Below are 27,294 nucleotides of genomic sequence, written 5' to 3' on the forward strand. Positions count from 1 at the left end.
TCAGATAGACGTACTACAGTTCCTCTTGGAGTCAGTGGAATCTGCTCCCCCCATGTACCACCGGGGTAGCCGCCACGGCGTATCCCCTCCACCTCTCTGTCTTTTTTTGTCCCTTGCATCTGGGGAGAGACCATTCCTTTGGTCTCTGTCCCTCATTGTTCCTTTCCCCATCATCAGCTCCTCCGCTCCCCTTCCCGGAGAGCCGAGGTCACTCCTCCAGCCACTCCCAGGCCTCCTCAAGGGATTGAAGGAAAAGCGCTCTCCCCTGAAACAAGACCTCAGCTTGGCCAGAGAGAGGAGATTGTTCTGCAGTTGAAGACTGCGTAGCTTGGCCTTCACAGAGTCAAACGTGCAACGTTGTCTCTAGACTTCTCTGGTATAGTCCGGACAAACTAGGGTCTTACCGTTGTCATATTGGACCTCTCCCATTCTGGGTACTTCCGTTAAAATCATGTCACGGTCCTGGTAATTTAGAAAACAGGCATTTACAGGTCTGGGTTTGCCCATGGAGGGGGCTCCCCCCAGCGATCTGTGGACCCGCTCAATCACAAAACAGAAGGAGACCTTCTCAGATGGGAGGACTCTCCAGAGCCATGTGTCTAGAAACCGGATCATATCTGTCCCTTCAATTCCTTCTGTAAATCCTACAAATCGCATATTGTTTCTCCGAGCCCGATTTTCCGCATCCTCCAGCCGCCACATCATATCTTTATTTAGCACCCTGGTCTCTGACATTTTCTTTCGCAGGTCTCGGACGGTGTCCTCGAGATCTGAGATCCTGGTCTCTGCTGTCATTACTCGTTCTGCCAAATTTCACAGGTCCTGTCTCAGAAGGAAGATCTTTGAGCGCACCTCCCCCACTCGTCCGGGGGATCGGAGGCCAGCGACGGGGGATTCACAACTTTCGTATAAAGGTTCATTTTGCCCTGTCGAAACAGCTTGGGCTCCTTATCTCTCACCATCTAGAAATGAGACCCCGACAGTCCTGCCAATCACTTCTCTCAGGCAATATATTTTGGTCTCTGCCGAGGAGCCTATCTGGTCCCCTTGGGATATCACTTTGGGCCCTGCCGGATCTTCATCTCTCTCCCCGCGGGGGAAGGGGTGGCTTGGGTGGGGAACACCCCCACCTCAGTGACCCCCTCAGCACCCTCCCTCCGGGGTGAACTTGCCGGCGCACTCAGGGTCTCCTCATCCGCGCTCCACGCCTTCCTCGCGTGGAGCACAATCCTCTCCAAGCAGCTTCCAGTGCCCACTCCTACCCCCCAACCAAAGAAGGGGTGGGTCTCTCCGAGAGGGGACCCCAGTCAGTCTCTCCCTCTGTAATTTTATCTAAATGTGCTCCCCCTTTAAAGTCAGAGCACATCAAAATTCTCACCAGCGCTTCCAGGCTCCCATCCATCGGCAACTCATTGACATCCAAACACCTCCAGATGCCTCTCCCAGCTTCGGGCTGTCCACCGTTTACAGGACTCCTTCCTTTCCCTTGGGGCCGGCTTTCACGCTGAGGCCGACTTACAGGATGCCACAGGTCGGCCGCCGCACGGGCCTCGCGGTCACTGAGGAATGCTTTGTCTTTTCCACAGCCGCTTTTTAAGCTGTGTTCAGCCACTCTCTCTCTCTCTGGCGAACCGCCCGGTGGACTCTCCTCCGGCCCTTGGCACAAACCGGAAAACATAAGGATGTATTCGTCAGATTTATTGCAGAGGCCGGTACGGAGCTCTTCAAGGAGCATCCATCCCCGGCGCGATCATGACTCCTCCCCAACTCCTTGAATAGTTAAGCATTCCATTGATAAACATTTGCAAAGAAAATCGACAATGCCTTTGGGAGCTATTGGCTATGTCAGTGGCTTTTCTGCATGCTGGACAGCCTCCTCTATGCAGCCACCCACCTCGTTTTATAGGCCTGCACACCATGCCTGTGCATCCCTACAAAATAATGCAGGTATTTCTTTCCTTTTATTTACTGATCCAAGTTAAATTTTTTGAATACGGGTGGAGAGGAACCAACACAGAGGCGAAAGCAATAAAAGAGATGGAAGCAACACTGGGGACTGTGAGGATAAAAGTGACATGAGGGCGGCACAGGTGGAGTGGAACAATGAGGGACCACAAATAGTGGGAAGCAACACAGAGGATGTGGGTGGAAGATCGTAGAAAAGCTGGGTGAAAGAGATGTGGAAGTCCAGTGGAAGAAAAGCAACGGGATGATAGAGAAACTAACAAGGAAAACCACACTAGGTCGAGCACATGATGTACGTGGTATGGTAGAAGCACACAGGTGAGAGAGAGAGAGCAACACAGAGTGATGATTAGGGAAGAGAAGCATTCTGAGAAGATAGCTGAAAACACGTGCACTCTTTTAGAGTGCTTAAAACAAAATAGAAAAGTACTGTCCTAAAGGTGAGTAGTAGAAGGACACAAATCAATTGAGAATGCTTCGGAGAAAGGACAGACACAAAATGGACAAGGAAAGCCATTGAATAAGAAGCAGGTAAAAGATATTGACATTAAAGCCAACCACTGGTAAGCAGTGGGCGGGCTGCAAATTCCTCTTTGTTGTTTGCAAGACCTCAACTGATCTTCTGTAACCACACAGCTGTGCTGTGTGATAGGTTCAACTTTAAAAAATAGAGATAGTCTGGTAACATGGATATTCCCTTATGATCAGGGCCACTGGAATTATGCGATTGTGCCGCCATGGCGATTTTTACATAATTAAAGATTTGCATCTTTTGCCACATAATCCATCATCTGATGCATAATCTGCAGATTTTAATAACAAATATTTTGTTTCTAGCTTAAACGGTTCAAAAGTTAATAGAAATGCAGCGACAGGGGTTGGCGTGCAGTGAAGGCGGTGAAAGTCACCTTTCTGTTGCTTATATATTTGGGTGTTAAACTGGTGCTAATGAGGTGCAACCAAAGCCCAGACAGTGTTATCAAAATAAAAAATGATTAAATAATGAAGTAATACTATTGCAAAATGTGCCTCAATGTTCTGCATAATTTGCCTTTTTGCTACATAATGTACTCAATCCTGCCGCATAATTTGACCCTCTCTTGCTGCATAATTCCAGTGGCCGTGCTTATGATCCATGGTTGCCCCATTAAAACAAATTCTACATCTCTTGCTGTCAAATCTTATAATGCGCATGATTCTTCAACAGTTCTGAAAAGGCCAAATAGTGCTAAGATTGGTGTAAGTCTTCTGTGGCACAAACATTGGGTCATTTTAAACACATTAAACTAATAAGACTAGAGGATGTGCCTCCTGTCCCCATGCATTCATCGATTGCAGCCACCAGCATTGAGTAAGTCATGCTTCCTGGATGTTAGCAGTTACACCATGCCCCTTTTGCTCAATCCAAAATGAAACCATGATGCTGTTTCGTCATGTCTATTTGAAGAGAAGATAGTAAGCAAGTCTGTAGAATCCCTTTCTCTAGAACGTTTGTATAAAGACCTCGAAACTATTTTTGATAAAATCCTACATTCTGTTCTTTCCTGTAAATTAAGGCAATGGTACTCAATCTACCCCATGCTTTGGGATAATTCAGCTGTTATTTTCATTTCTGAAGATTTGGCATGGATCCTGGCAATGTTTGTGGTCAGTGTTATAGGTTGCCATGACCACAGCTGTAAACCAGTGCTGTTAGCAGTTTCTTTATTTATGATTGCAATTTAAATTCCTCAATCTAGAGTTCGGCTGACCAAAAAAGAAACGTTTCACAGGTATGTTTTTGGAGTGAAAGGGATAGAAATATGAAGCGAGAGATAATCGTGCTTATTTTAGAAAGGTTTGATAATTTAAATAGGAGGATGCTGTTTCTGAACGAAGCAGCTTAATTGGTTGATTCAGTGGGTGTTGGTATCTCTGTATAACGTACACAAACATAATTTATGCAGGTTCTTTACAGATAGATGCATGGTGAGAATTAATAGATGGAGCAAGTATGCTTACCCCTCCTATATTCTCTTGTCCTTGTCACCACCAGGTTCTCTCACTCCTTCACGTGAGGGATACAGCTTATTAATGAAACAGTAGGGGTTATCTACAGCTGTAGACAATCCAATGTCAAAAAATTACTTTTCTTTTTGTGTCTGCTCAGAACCTTTACAAGAAGGTTGATGGCAGTCATTTTAAGGTAATTTTTAGCCTTATCAAAATCGGTACTTGTATCTTGTGCTTAGTGTTGTTTTTATAATGTTTAATTTATTAGATATAAGTGCCCGCATCAAATCCGTCATTTTACTTGTGTTGTACTTCTCTGTTAAGCAGTGTGCTTCAGTTCAGAATTGTTTCGGGTGTCTGAAGGCTCTTATATAATTGTTTGAGAGAAGACCCCCGCATACGTAATGTTTTAAATTTTTTAAGTGTTATACAAGAAAATTAATGTACAAGGAACACTCGTGGCTTGAGGCTGGAAAGTACTACTTGCTGGTTTTACACGTGCCGTTAAGACAGAAGAGTCATGCAGACAATTGGAATTCTGATTGGTGACACTGTATTAGTAGTAGCACTCTGGAATCAAAGCTTGTATTTCTGTTCACTGACTTAATACTCTGTAGAGGTAACAGCAAGTGCTGCCAAATATTCACAATATTTGTTTGATAATGATCATTCCTTAGAAACCACCTAATCAGTCAGTCAGTCAGTCAAAGAACTTTATTTCGGCTACAAGAGCCACAAAAGCACAGCAACAATAAATGATTACACCGTATTAAATACAATATGTGTATAAAATATGTACAATACATGTATATGAATAAAATAAACTTAAATAAGAATAAAAGTTTAAATAAAAATAAAGATGAATATGCTACCGGGGTGAGTCTAACATTCTTGCTAACACCATTATACTGGTAAAACTTTCCCTCAGACAATCCAGCTTGCCCCAAGGAATTTGGCAACAGCAATCACTAACATAGGCCGAGTGTCTGATCTAATAATTCAAAGAGCTAAGTCAGACCTGCAAACTCCCAGCAGTCTACAAGCCGGGGTCAACCATTTCCAGCGTGGAGCAGTGTATGCAGGATAGATAAATAGGACGTGGGGGAGGTTTTCAATGGGTGCTTTACAAGCTGGGCAGATTGTTGTTTCATCATGTGACCAGCGACTAGTGAATAGTCTTAATGGCAGGGTGCCAATACGGAACTGGAAGTACAATTTCCTCTCTCCTGGCACAGTGAATATGTCCCAGAAACCTTCGTATTTGCACGTCTCTTTTAGGTTGGTGAAGTCACGTGAAAGTGTAGAGTGAAGAGCGACCCTCGTGCCTTCAGAGTCTACCATGTGCCAATACAGTTTTTTTAGATCACTTTTTGAAGGAAAAGAAGTAGTGGTTGGGGAATCTCACAGTTCTCTAGGCCCAAGCGAGTAAAGTAACCCCTGATGTGTCTAAGCCAGGGGATCCTATGGGAATGGTCAGCTTCTAAGATGACCTGCAGGGCTGTAGTAAAGGAGGCGATCTCCGGGGTGGTCCAAAGGCGCCGCCAATACAAGAGGGGGTGTAGACGGGCTTTTTGATCAATGTGTTTCATGCCTAGGTCTTTAAAAAGAGGAAACAATGGAGTACTCGACAGGAGGGACACTAGATTCCGTAAGAAATTATTTTCAGATACCTTTATTTCTCGGGCTTTGGCATAGCTGAGCTTACTGCCTTGGTTTCATATATCCGGATCGCGGGCGTATTGGTTTGGTATATGAAAGGTTAAAGTCCTTTATTAAGACCCCCGTTGTTTGTTTTAGCTTGATTCCAAAGCATTTTTTCTGTTAACATTATGCCCAGGTAACTAAAAGTGTCAACCTTTTCAAGTGGAGTTCCCTCGAGAGTGAACTTTCCTCTAAATGATCTGTGTGGATTGAGTGTCATCAGTTTCGTTCTAGAGGCATTGATTTCAAGTCCCCTTGTGGAGCAAAATTCCTCAAAACACGCGAGGAGTTTACGTAATCCACCTAATCATCTACTGTTGCCCAGTATGCTGGCTACCATGTAGTGCAGCAATGAAGGAAGGAACTCTACTTCTGTTTGTCTTGAGCATGTCTCTGTAAGGTGCCCCAGTTGTAATTCAGGGCCTTCATTTCTGTTTCCACAGTTTACCTACAGATGTTCTTTACCCTGTCTCAGATGGTAGTGATTCAGCTGTCTTGTGTCATATTTAGGGCCTTATTTACGAGGTCCTAGCGCCTCACTGCGCCACCTGAACATTTTTTTTGTTTACTCTCTCAGTGAGCCAGCCCATATTTACAAGGCCACACAAAGCCACCTTGCGTGGCTTTTCATGGCCTTGTAAATATGGACCCCTTTCACGCATAAAGCTGCTTGAAAGGGGCGTTCCATGGGTGTTGCTTGGGGTGTTCCCACGCAACACCCATAGAACCTGAAGAAATCTGACACATTCCCAGATTTACAAGTCTGGGAATGTGTCAGATCCCTACGCCACCTCAGGGCATAAGAGTGACGCAACAGGGAGAAATATCTCTATTTCTCTCTGTTTTTTCCTCTTTCTGTGTGTACTGCATTCTGAAGTGCATTCTTCTATGATGAATAAGGAAAATAACATTCCTGACACTGTAGATGTGATCTATTTGGCCCTAGTCCTTCCTTCTACTGACTACACAGAAGATTGAGCTTGATTATCCCTTTCCCAGTGTTCCCAAGAAGACTAGGAGGAGCCTGTAAAAAGATAAGGGAGAGAGACGCCGAGTGCTTCGTCTTGTTTCTGTTGTCATTTTCATTACCTCTAGTTGTGATTTCTTTCATTTTGTTGTCTCTCTTTTCCATATTCTGGCCTTTGTACATTGCACTTCATTGTGTATGTGCGAGAAAATCTGTAGGTAGGCTGTGGGAGGGGAGATACCTAGTCTTGTTTGAAGCTGTAGTTGAACTTCCACTTTTTCCAAAAAGGCAAAGAAGTTTTAGTAAAGGTAACTGTTGTTCACATTTGGAACCTTGACATTAGTAGCTATGCAGACCTCAAAGAAAATGCGTCCACAAGCCAATCAAATAAGATCAGTGAAATCAATCAAGAGTTTCAAATGAAAAAATGCCATATTAAAACATTTGCAAAAGGTGTTGTTTTGAAACTGAATGGAAAACGGAACAAAAACAATAATGCACAATTGTCTTATAGAATTCACTCTGGGACATAGTTACTCCAAGTGCCTGCCTTGTGGGTAGGTGTAATGAGATTAAAGTTGGTGGTTGTGCCCAGTCAAGATTTCGATGTTCACACTTAAAAACATTTTGAAGCAACACAATGATACTGCCTGAACATTCTATGCCTAAAAAGACTTTTCACCTTGTCTTTGGATGTCAGTTCCTATGAAGGTGCTAATGTATCATTCGTAGCTAACTCACTTATGAATGATTGATGGTATTTACTGATGAGCAGTGCCAACAGGTAGCAATATTAACCACATTAAATACAATTAGATATACCACGAGTAAGTGCTAAGAGTTGTGTAGCACAGTGTATTGCAAGTTGGCGTCCTATTGCCAATATCCTGTCAGGAAACTACGTCATCCAACACCTTGAAAAGATTGCACAAACAATGCCATGTGATTTCTCTGAGCCTAAACGCTTGTTGCATTCCAGTAGATGCTTCAATCCCTAGAGATGTAATACAACTGCTTTACCTACCAGTTTGCTCTGGGAGTGATTTATCAGAGAAACAACTAGAGTGTGACCAAATCTTTGCCTCAGAGGGGCACCCTTTTAATTGGATGTTAGTGCAACAAGGTGAGATACATGAACTTAGTTCTTGCGTCAAATAGTAACTATAGTAAGTTAGTATGCTTAGTTTTTCCAAAGGTAACCTGCCACTGAGCAGGCACCAGCATTTTGAGCAGCTGGCAGGATTATTATCTGTTTCTGGGATGCCCCAAAATAAACCTTAATCAAACTATGACATGACCAAGGAGCCCACTGCAATATGTCAAAGATTTTGATGGACTGCCTGCACGACGTTTCCGTAGATGCACTAAATAATAGAAATGAGTTTTACTTTTCAGTAATATGACCCATACAAAAGGAGACATAAGGTATTGTTGAGAGGTTTTTAGTTTTTTTTAAACTGTGTTTATTGGCATTTCAAATGTACTTTTGCTCAACCATTATTTCACATTACAAGTCCCACAACTGTGGCATCAGTTGTATACACACAGCTTATCATATCCAACTAGTTACAGTACAGTAATACACATTTCTTTAGTACTTGTCAGTTAGTACAAAGAGCATCATGCAGTTAAAGAGAGCCTACAGTGCTACAGACATTGATCTCGGAGGTCCGGCTCGTACAATGTGTCCCCAAGCTCACCTTTACAGTTAGGCATGAAGCAGTCTGCTGTACAAACATTGTACTGGTATGCATTTAAAAAGGCCAACTAAATAAAAAAGAAAGAATAAAAAGCCAGGGTCAATTCTAAAGACTACTGTCTCAAGGGGTCTGCGGCTAATGTCTGCGGAGGAATGTGTGTGGAGGGCAGACCTAGGGTGGCTGTGGGGGACTAGGTCTTAACAATAATCTGGCCTATCTATCGGCATCCCCTGGAAGGGGTTGCAGGCCCAAGGACCACCAGTGTCAAATGGAGTGCCATGCTTCAGGGATAATGAAATTGCCCATGCCCTGGTGGCCGTAGAGAGTGCCCCAGAGCACTTAACTGTCATCTAAGTCAGCGTCATTTTGTTTGTCATGCTCTCTTCCACCAAGGTCTTCTTCGTCCCCAAGGCTGTCCAATACCTTCAGTACCTCTGCCTAAAGTCAGACTATGGGGTGCCTGTGCAGCCCCTTGCCTCCTTCCTCCATACTGTATTACTCTCTCCTCTGTCCTGACCCATATGGTCACTTCTTTGACTCACACCTGCACCCCAGGGCCCACTCTAGACTTCCAGGACACAGCTGTCCACCTCTTGTCCAGAACAAGGGCTAAATCTAAAAAACGTTTTCCAAAGTTTTGGGTCTAGAGAAGTCTCCCAAGAGGCACATTTCCACTGTGAATGCAAGAGTGCAGTTAAGCGTGGTGTTCAGCCTGTCCAGGACCTCATCCCTGTAAGCCTGCAAGTGGGGGCAGCACCATGTCATATGGCAAAAACCAGCATCGAGATGCGTACACTGTGGGCATACTTGAGGCTAACCGCAGTATATGGCCCTAACTCTGTGCGACATCAGCTATGTCATATGAGTGTAATTAAATTGTATATATTTCAGGTGAGTATTCCGGGAGATCTTATGGGGGTATACTAATAGTCTGCGCTATCCAGGATCCGTGAGTTTGTGGCCTTCCACTACTTCCCATTTGGCTTTAGGCATGTCAAGGGGTTTCCAAGCCATCCCAATCAGTGCCTTGTTTAACCATGTCACTGTATGATGAGCTGATCCTATCATCACCACCAACTAGAGCACTGCATAACTCTGAGGTTCCTCGCTGCTGCTATCCCAGAAATCTCAGGAGGCCTTTGTTAGGGCCTCACAGGTTAGGAACTGACTAGGGGCATGTTATTCTGTGTCATCATCTCCTCCATGAGAAGCTGTATACCCATGAGGAAACAGTCATCCACTGTCACAAACCTGACTTCAGTCCACTCTGAAAGCTGCGCTGCTATATACAAGGACAAAGGATTGCCATGTGGGAGTCCCACCAGCAGTACATAGAGTAGGGGCAAAAAATGGGGTCTCCTTTGTTCTTGATACATATCGGCACCAACATTTGAGGGCAGCAGACAACATGGAGAGGGGGCATGCAATCTTCACTGCCAGTTGAGGCATCTTGGCTAGCAGGCCTCTGTCTTGGTTCCAGGCCGAGCTCTGATTGATTAGTGCTATCCAACCACTGGGTGACCCACTGAAGCTGAGCCATCATGAAGTAGAGCTCAAAGTCCAGGGCTCCCTGCCCGCTCACCCACAACAGTTGCCTAAGAGTTGTTAGGGACACTTGGTGGCATTCCCCATCCCAAATCAGCTCTGTAAGGATGGAGTCAGAACAGGACCCTGGCATACCAATCGGTGGGTTTATTAAATAGTAGAGCAACCTCAAGAGCATCACGATCTTTGAAGTCGCAGTGCGCCCTGTGATACACATTTTGAGTGCTCTCCAGAAGGAAACACATAATTTAAGAGAGAGTTGCTCTCCTGCAGGTCTTCCAGCTTGTGGTATATCTGAATTCCCAGATACCTGAATGTGTTGGGGGCCCAACCCATCCCGACGGGAGGACCGGCAGTGATGAAACACCATGTGCAATGGGGAACAGGCAGGTCTTGATCCAATTAACCCGAAGGCCTAAAAGGGTACCAAACTCCTCAAGGAGCCGTACCATGTAACTGGTGTACGAGGCTTAATCCGCCATATAAAGCAACTGATCATCAGCATAGAGTGATATTATGTGTTAGCAGTCCCTGACTGTGATGTCTCTGACTCTGCCCTCTAGTCTGAGCAGCTCCACCAGTGGCTCAATGCTATGGCAAAAGGAGGAGGGACAGAGGGCATCCTTGGTGTGTGCCTCGGTGTATATTGTACTGCCTCGAGATTGTGGTACCCATTCTTACCCTGTCAGTTGGGTAGATATACAACAGCTGCACCCATTTAATTCAGGCTTCCCCCATATCCATTCAGAGAATGGCCTCCTCAAGGAAGTCCCACTGGACGTGTTAAACACCTCCTCAAGTTCTACTGACAAAACCATGGGAACCAGAGACTGCACCTCAGTGTGGTACAGAATATGGTACAGCTGCCTAAGATTAAAGGAGGTGTTCCGAGCTGGTATAAAGCCATTCTGCTCTTCATGAATTAATGTCTGCATATGCTGCAGCAGTCTTGCTGCCAATACTTGCTAAGGATTTTAAAATCCATGTTCAGCATGGAAAGGGGATGGAAGGCATCAGCGGCAGCATTCAGAGACTTGGACTTGAGAAGCAGGACCACTATCACCTCTCTAGTCGAGGCTGGCAAAACCCCCGTTTTGAATGATTTTGCATACACCTCTGCCAATTCGGGGTCAGTATTCCTGCATAAGTAGAGTAAAATTTCACGGGCAGCCCATCAGGGCCCGGTGTTTTGCTTGTGGCCATGTGCTTAATGGTACTCCCAGTTTCCTCTGTTGTCACCGGGCCACCCAAACCTGCTGCCAACTCTTGCAGCAGGGTTCAGAGTGAGAGCCACTCAAGGAATACACACACCATTCCTCCCGGGGCAAGATCTGGGCATCAATACAATTCCACATAATAGTTCCTGAATGCAGTATTAATGGTCTTGGGGGCATACCACATAGCACCATCAGCCGCAAGTAAACGAGAAATGGGTGTGCCCCGGGTCTCAGGTTTAAGAAGCCAGGATAACAGCCTTTTAACCCTTCCTTCTTCTTTTTGCTACCTGTTGATGTATTCCTTATGACTGTGGCACCACAGATGCTGCAGAGTAATATTATACATTTCTTTTGCATCTAGTAACTGCGAGCGCTTCTGGATCAGCGGCCATGGTGTTGTCTAATCTGTGCAGTACATTTTCCAGGTGTTGCAACTCTCTGTGTAGCTCCTGTTGCACACCCACAGTCCGACCCAGACAATGCCCACGCGTTACCACAGTAAAGGCCTCCCACTCACCTAAACAGTCAGATGTCATGCCATGTTTGATTTAAAAAATACCTTGTGATAGCCTCCCGTAGCGAGTCTCTATAAAGGCCTAAGACCGGGCTGCTGGGCACAGCCACTATGTGGGTATATCTGGGTGCTCATCCCCTGGCTGAAAGCCCTTGAGCAATGGGCTGTGGTCTGAGAGTGCGACCCAGGTATTCTATGTCAGTCACATATTGGGTCAGTGGGATTGAGCAGACATAGCGGTCAAAGCGGTGTGTAGCCTGTATATGGCGGAGTAATAAGAATAGTCCCTCTCGGCATCATACTGCATCCGCCATACGTCTGCAAGACCCCAATCCCTCAACCAGTCCTGGATGCTCGCAGCCGCTCTGTGGGAAGGTGCCCCAGATAGCCGAGTGGTGGAACGATCTAGATTACTGGCCACCACACAGTTCAAATCTCCACCCAGGTTCACTCCCTGTTCAGTTAGATGACTCTGGGGCATGGAGAAAGATTGCAGGAATGTGACTTAGTCTTGATTGGGCACATACGTGCTCCCAAGTGTGATTTGCCTGCACTGTAGTCTACCTGCAACCAAAACATAATGCCCCTCCTTATCTAAGTGTGTGCTGCTTCAAAGGGAACCCCGACCTGCACCAGCACCCTCATGGTAGCCTTGTGAGCATAAGCTGAGCATGTTGCCCCGTACACCTGCCCATTCGAACAGCTCTGTAATCACTCCACCTTCACCCACATGAGATGTGCATCTTGGAACATGGCAATGTGCACCCCTCTCCATTTCAGATACGTGTGTATGCTGTGGTACTTGGCTGGTGACCCCAATCTTCGTACATTCCAGGTGAGGAATGTAGAACTGTGGATTGAATCAGTTATAAGTTGAACAATCCAAGGACAATCCGGGTACACCGCCCTCATGTCCACAGCTCTCACCGCAGCAACCCCGGACTCCTCATCACAAGAGCAGTCCAGCAACAGCTGGCCACCCATATGGCAAAGACGAAAACTGGAGTACAAACATGGCTCTGCTTAACCTTGGGCATGGGCCATGCAGTGTGAGGCAGGGGAGCACGTACAGGCTATTCCCATACCTGCCCTGGCATATAGTGCCAACCAGCAGCAAGTAAATACTTTAGTTTCTCACCAAGATCCAGTGACCCGCAATACACAGGGCATGGCTCTGTATCTGTGGCTGCACCCTTCCTCTGCACCTTGAGGATCCATTTTGTCTCTCCATTGGGTAAATGAATCACCCAACAGTAGGACCCCTGCAGTGTGTGGTATGGCTGTCAGGAGATTGCTCCTGTCTGAAGCCCAGTCATCTGACTCCCATTTAGCTGAACAGTTTTCCTAGGGAACACTGTCCTCTGAGTCAGAAGGTCTCCTCATGGTGATGTCTGCTGCCGCCAGGATAGCAGCTGCCCAGGGCCTGTTCGTCCGGGACCTGGGGTGCTTTCTGAGTGTCTCAGTATGGGAGGCACCATGAGCACGCTTCCTAGATCTGCACCTTGGCTCAGGTCCTGCCATCTGTTCTGCCAAAGGGTGGCCTCCCGCTCTGTAGACCTCCAACCAGTCCCACACATCCACAGGTCAACACAGAAGTATGTGGTACCATCTAGTATGACTTTAAGCTTTGCCTGGAACAGCAAAGAGTATTGCAGCCTCTCCTCTTGCAATGCTTTTTTTGTGTCCAGGAATGAGGTCCTTTTGGCCCGCACAGCAGGTGAGTAATCTGGAAAAAGGGACACTTTTCCACTACCCACTTGGAGAGGGCCTCCCTCTTGTGCCTGCTGCAACAGAACATCTTTGTCCTTACATTGTAGTAGATCACTATTGACCTGAGCCGGTGACACAGGACCAGTAGGTGGGTCGGCACACAATGCGTCCATTCCAGAGCAAACAAGAGTGTTAGATGCATCTCCGCCAGCTTTGTTTGCAGCCAATTCTCGAGATAGACCACCATATTTCCTACCTCCTTGCCCTCCAGGAGGCCTGCTATACGGATATAAAAATGGCAATTGTACCCCTCTGCGTCGTCAGCCAGCACTACAGTATGCAGAGCTGTGGTCCGTTAACATCGTTATTTGTAGTATCAGTGCCTGCTGACCAAGTTGCAGTTCTTAAATTGTTGATTCAGGGCTCTTCACCTTGTCAATGAGTTTATGTTGGTCTGCACGCAGTATTACAGATTCAGCAGGCACAGTGCCAATTTCACGTTGAAAAGTGGTCCTGGAGTTTGTGGTGATTTCCAAGTTCTTATCGAGCTATAGTTGTAGTGGGTGCGACAATAGCTCTCACACTTCTTTGGGACACTCAGAGTGCCACAGAGACTCTGGTAGCGCAGGTTGCAAGCCCCGGTTCTTGGTCTTCAATTTGTCCATGGTCGCAGGACAGCAGGCAAGAACAGAACCTCCAGTAGGAGCTACCAGGCCTCTTTAACAGGCGCCAAAAATCCAAGCAGGCCCAAAGCACCTGACTCACCGTCCCAGCCTAATGCAAAACTCTGAAAAGGCAGGCTGCTCTTAGCAGCACCACTCAATGTCCTCACACCTCATCCCTCATGGGGCACAGCCCCTGGTGATTGTCCTACAGTTGTCCGTGGTAGAGAGCCGATTTACCATTCCTCAATTGCTCCCCAAAGAGATCCTCTAAGTCCAAGTTGCCAAGGGATAGCCCCGTTTCTGGGATGGGAGTACTGTGCGGCTATGTGATATGGGGGTGGGCTCCTGATGGCCACTGGAGTCACAACTCCTTAGCCATGAGGGAGCCTCAGCCACCCTTCACACAGGAGCTACACAGTGCTTAATTTGTAAATAAGAAGGTGCCAGTGCTCAAAGCTCTCCTCTTAAACACACGGCTGCTGCAATTAAAAGTGCGAGCACATAATACTGAGGCAGCGTAATCCTGAAGCCACCTCGGGCCTCTTCAGTCCATTTAAAGCCACTCCCTGCCACTTCAGCTCACTCTTGTAGCTTCCTGCTATTTCCCTTTCTGACGTTTTTTCGTTTTTCTCTTCCTCCGTCTTTCCCACGTGTCTTTTCCTCTCAGTAAATGCTTGAGACAGAAAACTAAGCACCGGCCCTCAGAAATAAGTGCTGGTGCTCAGCACCGGAAACAACAAGCACAAATTAAGCACTGGGGCTACAGAGCAAAGACACGGCACAATAGATGTAGCCGCCAGTCCCGTGTCTCCCCAGGCAAGGACCAGTCCACTCTGTGCACCGGTTCAAGCCCTGAGTCCTTGTCACTTGGCCACCTATACAGGCTGGTCTCCACTCAGCTATGGCCCCGGCTCTGCTCCGCCATTCACCAGACACTGACATGTGTCCTTGCCATGAGCCACCGTTCACCTCATGGTGCAGTGCTTGCCACTGTGCTCCGGGGCTTCTGGAGGAGGTCAGGTTCTGGCGGGTCTCCTCAGACCCACCTCTGTCAGTCAGCAACTTTACCTGCTTTGCCCATGTGTGCAAGCCAGGCCTCAATCTGGCCACTGCAGGACGCAGCCCACCACTGTCACCCACCTTGGGCCACAGCTGCCATCTTCGCTGCTGGGCCCTCGTTACCCAGATAATACCAGCTGTCACAGGTTGCCTAGCGGCTCCCAGGCTCTGAATTCTGGGGCTGCTGCACCCCCTGGATTGCAGAACATTGAGAATGTGAGTCGGCCCAATGTGGCGCAACAAGATCAGGCATCCACCATCTTGGCCAGCTATCTGCATTCCCTTGCAAAGAATATTTTACTCAATGCAAAATCCTAATTTCCGGGCACAAAATATTTGCTAGGATAATCTCTAAAACGGTTTTGTGGGCTGATTTGTGCTCCTGAAAAGAACCATTTCATTCATTGGTGACTTTTTCCAAACATCGCGTGCTCTTCAAATTGAATACACATATTGTTAATTCTGAATACTGTTTGGATAACAGACATAACGGTTAATATAAAGCCTGTTGCTTGATGTGAAGGTGATGATAGCCTTATGAGGCCTAACAGAGAAATGATGTACACATTGAAGTGGTCTAGGGATAGTGGGGAACCACACAAAGACTTGCAGCTCGAGTGGTCTGATGTGGTGTCATTAAATCATTCAAAAGGACAGAAGTCAGCTATATATATTGTCGATGGCCCCATCAATGTGTCTCAGATGGAGAGGCTAAAAGTTCAATTGATGGGGCATGAAAATACCATGGAATATTTGATGTCCTTGGCGATTTCTGGTAAGCACATTTTAGGTCTCACAGACAGCTGTTAGCTGTTGGTTAGAGTACTTACCTTTTGTGAGCCATACTAATATGTTCATTGGGCCTTCAGCCACCCGTGTCATGACTCAGGAAAGCAGCACGTGAGGTTCACTTAGCCGATGGTAAAAGATCTGGAAGAAGGGCAGAAGGAGAATGCTTGCGAATGTGGAGAATGGAACATGGGAGACTGTGGCTGGGGAACAGAAGTCTAGTCGTACAGGTCAGACAGAGAAGGTCAGACAGTTAGGCTGTAGGAAGATCACATCCTGGTCCTCCATTCTCTAAACTTTTGTAAACTTTGTATTTACTTCTTTCTGGTTTGACAGAGTAGCTGCCTGCATGATAGATTGTTACCCATTCTTTAAAATACACTTAGAGTGGGCTTTGGTTTTTCCAAGAGGGGTTAGCTCTCTCTCACTGAATGCTGTTGACTCTGGTGTATCATTCTGCCTCCTTCTCCTACATTACACATTCAAATATTTTGAAAGTCATTGTATAAATAAAGCAAACTTGGTCTGTTATTTTGTTCACTGCAGCAGGCATTTATCTTTTCTTCTTTAACTCTTTTTGCAATGCTCCGTTATTAAAAATGTTGATCACCATATTATTTTACATAATACAATCATCCCTCGACATGCGGATTACATGAGGAAAAATAAAGATATTAAGATAACGGGAGATAATTAGACCAAGTGTGCAAACACTGAATTACACATGGTTCCCAATATTTAAGAGCAAAGTTCATGACATATGCATTATAAGAACTGTCTCGGTGGGGTTTTACTATACAACTTTACAGAGCGTTCAACATTCAGTAGGATCAAAATAAACAAATACAGAGAAATAAAAATATTGGCATCATACAGCACATCTCCCCCTTTCTTCCCTCCCCCAGTTTTCCATTTTTTTCTTATAAGGGACGTCAGCACAGAGAGCATCCTGCCTGCGAGGACATGGGCAGGGAAGTGGCACGCCGAATCCCACAAACGCATGAGAAAATGTTGGCTGGCAGAGGAGTGGTCTCCTAGTGCTGCCGCAGTGTTGCCAGCAGTTGTGGGTACCCCAGGTGGAACCTGGGCACACATCGTGAAAGAAGAAGCAAAAACAAAAGGAAACAGCGAGCCTGTAGAAGTACTGTGGGGGCTGCATTATGTGCAGTGTCAACTCCCCTGGGTTTCATAAAAATCGCATTAACATTTCTGGGTCATAAAGGTTATGTGTCCAGGAGAGTCTGGACATTATTTTTAACCATTCTCGAACCTGGAGCTTTTTGTTCTTCCCCTCGGTAGAGTAGGAACCCCTAATGTTTGGCTCCAGTGCTGGTTTATGTGTAGGTGTAAAAGAAAGACTCGGAAACATTATTTTCAGTGCTTTAAAAAAAAAAAAATGTTACTGACAATTTTTGGTGACCATTGTAAAGGCTATGGGTCAGATGTATCAAGCAGTTTTAGCCATTCTGTGTCTATGGGAAAATGTGTTCATACATAAGCCCCTATATTTTTAATGACTGCATTTAAATGTTACTATTAGATCCATTGATTTTAATGGTGATTTCCAATATGCAACTATTGTTTTTATTAATGTGGTGATTCCTAATATGTAACTATTGTTTTTATCAAAGTGCTGACACTTGGCAAAGTCAATAGCCTGCTTTATTTTTTTCATGGTAACAACTCGCTTACACCTTGTTTTGGACTAATGAGGGCACATCCTAAAATACTACCACTGTTGCCAAGTATCTTTCGCCTTCTTGTTGTGCAAAGCATTATTTAGAATAAACTTGCCTAAGGGCTTGTTCAGCACCTACCTTGCATGCAGGTGGCAGCATCGAAACTTGCACTCTCTCTGCGTCTTGTTATTCTTCTACATGAACGGCCTTGTACTCTCTCCATTAGCTCCCAGCAGTCAAGCGAATTCAGTTTAAATCACTGTGCAGAGTGCATAGAGCCTTCCACCTCATTGGATCTTAACCACTTCAACATAAACTCCATTACAATCCACCTAGACTGCTACCTTCAGCTAATGCTACTTGTTGTAGGTTCCCAGATTTTAGGTGTTATTTTTGGTGGCAGAGTATTCTCCTTTCGTGGGGCCAGTCCTTGGAACAGCCTGACGACTTCACTTTGCTCTCTTAGCAACCTTTACACTTGAAAGCCTTGAAGACTTGGCTCTATAAGCTCTACGACGAGCACATGTTTAGACCGGTAACTGATAGCTAGCACCAGGATGCCCTTTTAGGTGACAGTTGTACTTTACGAGTAATTTTAATAATAAAAATTATAATATATTTTAGCCAGCCCTAGAGGAAGTTATGAGAAACTGTCTGGTGGGGTGGGTGGGGCAGCGGAAGGTGTTTGTGCGCAGGTGGTAACAAGGACTGCACAGCAATCGGAGGAAGAAATGAAGATATATAAGTGAGGGTGCCATAATCAGTGGGTTGTGACCATCTCTCTCCAGGTCACTACGGGCATTGTCTCCAGACCTAAACTTTACACCTACAAATCATTGTTTTCATGTGTGTTTGTCTAATTAGTTCAGTGAAAGTACAACAAGAGTACAATATTCAGAATGGATTAGGCAATCACACATAAATCCGGGCTGGAAACAATGTCCGTGACCTAGAAGAAGTTGATCACTCTCTGGTAGTGGGTAAGAAACAGGGAAATTAGGGTGAGTTGAAAGTCCAAGACGGTTATGGGTGGGAGAAATGTGGAATGCACAGTGGGGTGAGGCAGTGGCAGGGGAGAACAAGGAGCTCACAGGGAAAGGTGGGGGAAGCTGTGAAAAGCAGGAGGGGAGAACTAGAGAGTGTGGCTAGGTGGGGGAACGAGTGGCACAATTAGGTAGACAGAGAGAGGCAAGGAAGGAATCGAAAGAAGTGGACCGATAGGACTATACGTGTATTGTAGTTTCAAGCAATTCGATGCAGGCACTGCATTGGATATGGAAAGATACACCCTAATATGATAGTCAGTAGTATCATGTCACAGCGATATACTCGACTCAGCGGAACCAAGCTGTGATTGGCATATGATTGAAAGAGCCTGCTCTAAAAATATCAATGGTTGAAAGAGTGGGACCGAAACCTGCTCAAAGTATATTGTAAAAATAAGTCTGACAGCTGTGCTGTCAAAACCATATCCAAAAATGAGGGTGAAGGAGGGCTGTGATGGCACCTATGTACCCTGCTACCATGTTCGCAATTATAATGGGGCAGTAGGACTGCTTTGAACATAACAACAAATTCATTGCATTCCTCTTTAATCACTGAGTAAAATTAGTTGAGTTGCACTGTGAAACGACAAAGCCTTTTTCTCGTTACTATTATCTCCTAACTTGAAAAACTGTGAGATATTGACCCGAGGAATTCTGTAGCTTTTGTAAGAAAGCTATTTGACTTTTAATTATTACATCTTATTTGATGTTCTCATGATGTGGATGAATATCGAAGCTACGATGGTACGTGTGCATGATTTGTTAACTACTGTGGTACACGGGTAGCAACATTTTGAGGTCTAGTGCTATTTATCTTTTAGAAAATATGAACACAACATTGCTGCTTTGGAAGTAAGGAGATCTGGGTTGATTGTTTGGGAAAACGAGATCGTCTAATAACTGGATGACAAAAGTGAGGCATCCCGTATTAACATTCTTCGTAAGTATTTTTGATTGTATGGTTAGACACAGCTGCCAGAGCTGTTGCGTGTTCGTATCTTTATGGAAAGAAATGGCGCATCCTCGTTGGTGTTCTTCTGATCCTGTAACCATCTGTATGCAGCCATCTGGTGGTAGAAACGCGTCTGCCACATTTCCCTGACTTCCGGCAATACGTGTATGACCATACAGCCAAGGAAGACCGTTTTCTGACCCTGCTGCATGCCCTTGGCACCTGTCTGCATTAATGATGAATAGGGACAGCTAGTGGAGGCAGTTGCTTCTCTTGCCTTGCTTTTGCTACCCCTGCGCCTGTCATTGCTATTCATCATCTCAGGGATCAGAATGGCATCTGTCGGAAAAGAATGTTATCAAGGCTGTAAGTTTTGTTTACTGTCTGAAGTTTACACTTGGTCCGTTTCTTATCTCATCAGCATCAAATAGGACTTTTTAGTGGCTGGGCGTGGGACCCGGCTGATCAGCAGTGTAAAGTCAGTGATGATCAAAAGCCTCATTAAATAGTTTGTCACCCCTTGGATCTGGTCAGTGGCGGCCCCTCCTTTAGGGCGGGGGGCCACACCCCCCCACCTTTTGCCCCTCTTGAAGAGTGTCTGTCAGGCTGAACAAAGGCCAGCCTGACAGACACTCTTCATTTTTAGCTCAGACAGCCAGGAGTGATCCAAGCGCGATTTGCGCTGACTCCTGGCTGCCTGAGCTGAACTTTGCTGGGCTGAGGAGGTCACAGCTCCTATGGGCATGACCTCCTCGGCTCAGCAAAGGTGCCTCGAGGCTCTCCCCTGGGTGATGAGGAAAGCGTCACCCATTGACACTCACTCTGGGCGCTTCAGGTTTAAGCCCTGAAGCGCCCAGGGCGAGTGTCAATCAGTGACACTTCGTCACAGAGTGGGGTGGGGTCAGCAGTCTCACTGACCCCATCCCACTCTGTGATGAGGCTGGGACTGCTGCCTTCCCTCATTGGCTGACCCCAGGTCAGCCAATGAGGGAAGGCAGCAGTCCCAACCCTCCTGGGACCTGGAGGCTGAAGGTAAGTGTGTGTGTGTATGTGTGTGATGTTTTAAATTGAACGTTTTGTGCGTGCGTGCATGTTTGAGTGTTATGAGTGTTGTTAATGGATGTGCGTGCGTGTGTGTGTGTGAAAGAATGAGTGTGTGCAATCTTTTAAAATGATGTTTGGTGCATGCGTGCATGTTTGAATGGTATGAATGTTGTTAATGGAAGGATGTGCGTGCGTGTTTGCGTGTCTGTGTGTGAAAGAATGAGTATGTGTATGTGCTCCGCCCGCCCCCCTCCCTCCTAAAGCTGCCGGCCGCCACTGGATCTGGTGAATTGTCTTTAACGCTTATGTGTGCGGACATGCAACCATCTCCACAGCCTGAGCACAGTGTCGGTGTATGCGAGTCCCAGAAGCCTTGTGTGCGACCTTCTGCAAGGTACAGGGTGAGACTTTTATACACATAGGGACCTCTTATTAATTTGCGGACAGTCACCTCCAGGTTACAGTCTCACACTCTAAGGGACGAATGAGAGAGAAGTCTTTGAGAATGTACGGTACAAGCTTGGTTAACAGATCAATTCTTCAATGTTCTTGTGCAATTACAATCCGAGCCTCATCAGTTCAACTCTGTTCGTTTCAAACACAGACTCTTACCTTTGGCTCTTTCGGTGCTTTTTGGAAACGGTTCACAAAAATGGTACAAATCCTTGACTTTTGTAATGAGAAATAAAACTGTTTTAAAAAAGTAATGCAGTCTCTTGAGTGCTATACAGCTGAAAAATTATTTTTAAAGAGATTTTGAATTACGTGGAAGCGACCCTGCAGTCATTCTATTACCCATCTTACATGACAACAGTTTATTTACTGAGAAAGGGATCACCACACGCAGCGAATCAGTATTTTGACTACAGCTGTTGCATTTCTATTTTAGGTTACTTTTCTAACCATGCAGTGCCTTTGCTTCTAATACCTGTAAAACGTAAACTGCCTGGCATTTTGTGTTGATGAGTTTGAAAAATGAACTGTGATTGAATTTTAACACAGATAAGTCTTCCTTACTCGTAATTTAAGCGATGTTCTTTGGCTTCCAGCTTAAACTAGTCAAGCATTCCTTTTTAAAGGCATCCTGTTGTTTGTCAAACGTGTGTCAACTGTTCTTTTTTAGTACAAGTAAAATTGTTTTGTTAAACATTAAGCTCCATTTAAACATATTTTGTTTCTGAACAACATACTGAATCATGTTTGAACGTTCAAAGGGTGCAGACTTGCTTTAATATATACTTAGTTTGTATTCAGCGTAGCCAGTAGCAATCAAGCTCCTAATGTGCTCAAAGTCAATAAAACAATGAATAAGTAAAGCACAACCAGTGAGCTGTGAAAACAAAAAGCGACTGAAAACATGTTTGAAATGAAAATAGACATGATGTTTATCTTTTATCCACCTTTGAAACCAATGTATGAAAAGGTGTCACATATCCCATTGTACAGTATGTTAGGCGCCATACAGAAAATATAACCTCATTTATTTACCTGCGGTTTTATAGTGCCAGTCTGTTTCTTTATGGTCACACCGTAGAGATAGATGACATTACAAACAATCGTAAATCAGAAGACTGACTGGCCTGGTAACCACGTGAGGCCCATCTGGAAGATACATTCTCTGATGAGTATGATCGGTCAGTAGTCGGGCCAATTGCCTACTCTTAGGCCAGTTTAATGTGTGCATCCATGGATCCTTCTTGTGTTGTAACAGTGGCATCAAGGATGTCCAGTGCTTGCATCTTTTATGTCCCACCAGTGCCCTCTCAGAGGTGTATGATAACATCTCATTGATATCTCAGGATTAAAACAATGTGTGGCCTTGGTTGCTGAGGAGACTTGTGGGCCACAGATGACTTTGTAAGGTCCACGTGCTCTGTCACCTCACCTATTGTACTGTGCGAGTACCTGAATTGTATGGGGGTACTTTCTGAGTTTTTTGTGATTCTAAAAACTTTTCTTTATTGTCAGACTTAAGTGAGGTTTTATATTTTGAGGTCAAAGCCCCCCTATTTAGAAGCTTTAATAGCAGTGAACAGTGAGAACCAGATGGGTGTACACTTCTGACATGGAAGGAGGGATACAAAGAAACAGCAACAAGTAACACGATAAAGAGCTACACTAAAGATTTTTTAATATGACATTACTTATGTGGTTCGTATACAATGGAAAACCACTGAGTACACAAGTTAAAATAGCTCAGATACATGCCCATACGTTTCACAGTATGATATTATGAAATTTGAAGGAAGTGAGGTTCAGTATCCCTGAGTAGCTGGTTATGGGCATAAATAAGGGTGGCGGGACCCTGGGGTACAGCGGTTGTCTGGTCACTACAAGATGTGGTAGTGTAGCATTAGAGCAAATAAAGGAAAATAAAGACAGTAGTATACAAACTAATGGAGAAACTCCAGGGGGTCGTGGGCCCATTTAAAGACTTACATAAGGATATTTATTCTGTCTTTGCATAACCTCAAGAGTAAATGGTCCATCAGAAGGTGTTTATATGCAAGAATGGCTTTACAGGAAGGAAGGGACATGGAGAACATAATATTTATGGGGTTTGTTTGGGTCATTGGACATTAATGAAAGGAGGGTTATCAGTTCTTTTTGAAACAAGTTGATAGATGTGGCAAGGTTGTTCTCAGGTAGCAGAATGTTCCTGATATATAGGGTGTAGCCAGAGAATGAGTAATTGACTGGTTCTGGTATTAGACCTAAACTAGGGTCCATGCACCAACACAAACGAAAATAATAAACAAAGGCAAAACGAATAGGCTTATGTTAGCTGCCTACTTTTGATTTTGCCAATGTTTGTGGCGTATGTGAATGCTTTTTTAAAATCCTTCCAGGGGGCTACATTTTGTGTGTAAGTGCACTTTTTACAAGAGCAGAATGCCATCACTCACAGAGATAAGCAATGCACCTCAAATTGAACTAAAAAAAAACAGAGATCATCATCTTCGGTCCCAACAAGACATCATAGAACGACTCTTGGTGGCTCACCACCCTTGGACCACCCTCAACACCCACCACCCACGCACGCAATCTTGGCATCATACTGGACTCATCCCTCTCCATGACTCAGCAAATCAAGTGCACTTTTTACAAGAGCAGAATGCCATCACTCACAGAGATAAGCAATGCACCTCAAATTGAACTAAAAAAAAACCAGAGATCATCATCTTCGGTCCCAACAAGACATCATAGAACGACTCTTGGTGGCCCACCACCCTTGGACCACCCTCAACACCCACCACCCACGAACGCAATCTTGGCATCATACTGGACTCATCCCTCTCCATGACTCAGCAAATCAACACCATATCATCCTCCTACTTCAACACCCTTCGCATGCTATGCAAGGCTTTCAAATGGAGTCCTTTAGAAACTAGAACAGTCACCCACGCCCTCATAAGCAGCAGACTGGACTACGTCAACACCCTCAATGCAGGCACCACAGCCAAGCTTCAGAGAAAACTCCAGCAAATCCAGAACACAGCCGCACACCTCATCCTCAACCTCCCTTGCCATGAACACATCTCCGCCCACCTCAGATCCCTACACTGGCTGCCCATCAACAAAAGGATAATTTTCAAAATCCTTGTCCACGCCCACAAAGCCCTCCATGACACCGGACCGGCCTACCTCAACGAACAAATCAACTTCCACAAACCAACTCGAAAGCTCCGCTCCGCCGACCTCGGCCTCTCTACAGTCCCCCGCATACAACGCACCACTTCCGGCAAAAGATCCTTCTCCCACCTCCTCTCCAAAACTCCCTCCCCACAATCTACGCAAGCCCCAGGACCTCCTAACCTTCAGAAAGCACCTCAAAACTTGGCTTTTCGAGCAGTAACACCCCCGCCTCCAGCACCTTGAGACACTACCGGGTGAGTAGTGTGCTTAAGAAATTTGTTTGATTGATTGATTGAGATAAGCCAGTGGCTAAAGCGGGCTAACCCATTTCCTCAGTGTTGGAGGTAGAGTTTTCTGTTTAGGGTGTGACCCCTAGTCAAACAGCAACCACAGTCCTAGTAAGGGTAAGGCACAAGCAAACCCTACATTAACCTGTGCTTACCCTCTGATGGCTTAGCACAGAGTAGTCAGGCTTAACTTAGAAACAGTGTCTAAAGTATTTGTGCAGTACCAGTTTAGAAACTTAGATCTGAATTTAATTATTAAAACAAGACCAAAACAACAAACATCTAATAAGTAGAACTGGAGATAATGAATTTCAGAGTTTGAAGTAAAAATAGCGCCAAAAAGCTAGAACAGCTATTGGAGGTATCTGGTTGTGGTGGACTGGGGCAAAGTCAAAAGTTGAGGCTGATCATGATGGACTGTGGGCCGTCTACAGGGACCCAGTTAGGCCCACTGGGTCTGCTGAATCAAAATACCTTGAATCCTGTTTGCGTAGCATTGCGTGGATTGGCATTCAAAATGCGTTGTGCAGCTGAGATGATGCAGCAGTTCCGAGGTGCGGTGAGGCTGCGTGTGAAGTCCTGTTGTGTCGATTCTGAGGATCCTGTTGACATGTCTTGCAATGCGAAGGCAAGAGTCGAAGATGCGTTGCTCAGTCAAAGTGATGCATCAGTTCTGATGAGCTGCGATGCAGAGTTTCATTGTTAAGGCTACCATCAATGGGAGATGCAAGGAGCTAAGCGTTGTGCAGTGACGATTCTGAAGGTGATGTGTCAAACCCAAAATGCAGGATGCGGCAGTGATGCAAGTCTTTTACGACAAGTCTAATTCCCGCAACAGCAGTGGTGCATTGGTTCTGCTCAGGAATGTGCTGCTCAACCAAGGAAATGTGTTGGTTCTGGTCAGGGAAGCATCGCTCGGCAGATGATTTGTCATTTACACTGAAAAAACACCTCGTGCCCACTTCTAAGGGTCCAGGACTGCGATGGCACCATTTGGCAGGGTAGGCTCACAGATGGCAGAGTCCAGGTGTGGAAGTAGGGTGGTTGGAAGCCTTTTATGTCCTTAGACTCGAGATCAGGAGGCCAGCCAACTAGCCCTTGGAATCATGCGGGTTTAGTCCTTTACACCCAAGCAGAGACAGCAGCTATCAGTTCAGCACTGCGAAGCAGGAGTCCAGAAGAGTACAGTCCAGCAGTTCTTCTTCCTGGCAGAGCAGCCACAGGTCCAGAGTGTGTACTGGAGTGGTGGTGTCAGAGATCTAGTACTTATACCCAGTTGGGCCTTTGAAGAGGATGGGACTTCAAAGACAGGCCTCTGAAATGCACAGAGTCCTGCCTTTCCTGCCCTGGCTCCAGACTCACTACAGGAATTATGCAGCCTTTACTCTGAGCGCAGGACACAGCGGATTCAGGTGTAAGTAAGTCTGTGCCCAGCTTCTTTCTCCCATCTGCCCAAGATGACCCATCAGGTCACACCTATTTCCCCATTGTGTGTTGCTGTCTAGGAGGAATGCACAAAGCCCAGCTGTCCCCTACCCCAGACAAGTGGTCAGAGACATGCAACAGGCACCAAATTACTAAAGTAAGAACATGCCAGCGTTCTAAAGGTGGCATTTTAAGAACTGCAATTTAAAATCCGACTTCACCATAAGTTGTGATTTTAGATTGTGATTCCAGAGACACCAAATTTGAGCAGTTTCTTTCTTCCAGATTCTGACATACACTAATAAGATGTAGTAAGGCAATCCCATATCCTATGGGGGAGATAGGCCTTGCTGTAGTGAAAACTTACTTTGGGGAATTTTTCACTACAAGGACATAGAAAACTTAAAAGATACATATTGTGCATTTTAAAAACATTGCACCCTGCCTTCTGAGTTGTCCAGGGCCTAACTTACGGGTGACTTGCATGTATAACAAGCATTGGCATAGCCAGTAGGTCTCGCTTTTGAGACCGTATATGTATTTAGTCTCACAGCTCATTAAACCTTTATCAGAAATAAACTGTGTTTGGGGCTTATAAGTATTTAGCCATGCCCCACATTAAACCTTTATCAAAAATAAACGTGCATTCCTTGATACACTTGGCATGAGACTGTAATGGTTAGGACATCCTCTAGAGGTACCCCACATTAAAAATAGCATTTGGAAGAAACATGGTCATGTAACTATCTAGTCAGCCTCTAGAAGGCATAACCACATGAAAAAAGAAGAGCAGAGAGCATTGCAATGTAACCATATATTCAGTCCTTAGAGAGCATGGTGCATTACACGTTTTCATGCCTAGGCAGGCCTGGTAAAATATTATTACAAACAAGGCCCTTAGACAACAAACTATTCCCAGCTGTAAAGCAAAAACTTCAGCCATGAGAGAGCTTAAAAAGACATTCAATGGTCGGAGAGGTTATGATGCTAATGTGGGGGCCTAGACAATGAACTGGACAGAAAGAGCATGTTGTGGTGAACATTTTGGTGGTGGTCCCATTGTTTTAGGATCACCACAGGCTGAGTTATGGGCACACGTGTTGTAAAAGGAATGCCCTGCAAAGCATTATGGGGCAAGTTTCCGAGTACAGTGAATATTATAGCATTGGCTGTCCCACTGTGCCGGGGAGAGCCATATTGAGGGTTTCATTTGTGTGGCAGTTTGTATATTTTTCCACTACTAAACTTGCAAAGAATTTAAAATGGGGCTGCAAATTTAACCGGTGCTCATGTAAAGCACTCTAATCTTCTGATCGAGTTCTCACTATATGAGGAAATAAAAAAGAATCCCATTCCAGCTTGCAGCTTTTGTCAGGCACAGACATACAAAGAAACAGCGAG

At 45.3% G+C, this 27,294-nt stretch overlaps 1 protein-coding gene across 2 annotated transcripts in view; it reads left to right on the forward strand.

Annotated features, from left to right (window-relative positions):
• MCTP2 (multiple C2 and transmembrane domain containing 2) overlaps positions 1-27,294 on the forward strand; it is an 896,516-nt gene that overhangs the window by 288,413 nt on the left and 580,809 nt on the right. The window lies entirely within an intron of this gene.

Source organism: Pleurodeles waltl, chromosome 3_1 (genome assembly GCF_031143425.1).
Source record: "Pleurodeles waltl isolate 20211129_DDA chromosome 3_1, aPleWal1.hap1.20221129, whole genome shotgun sequence".
Lineage (NCBI taxonomy): Eukaryota > Metazoa > Chordata > Amphibia > Caudata > Salamandridae > Pleurodeles > Pleurodeles waltl.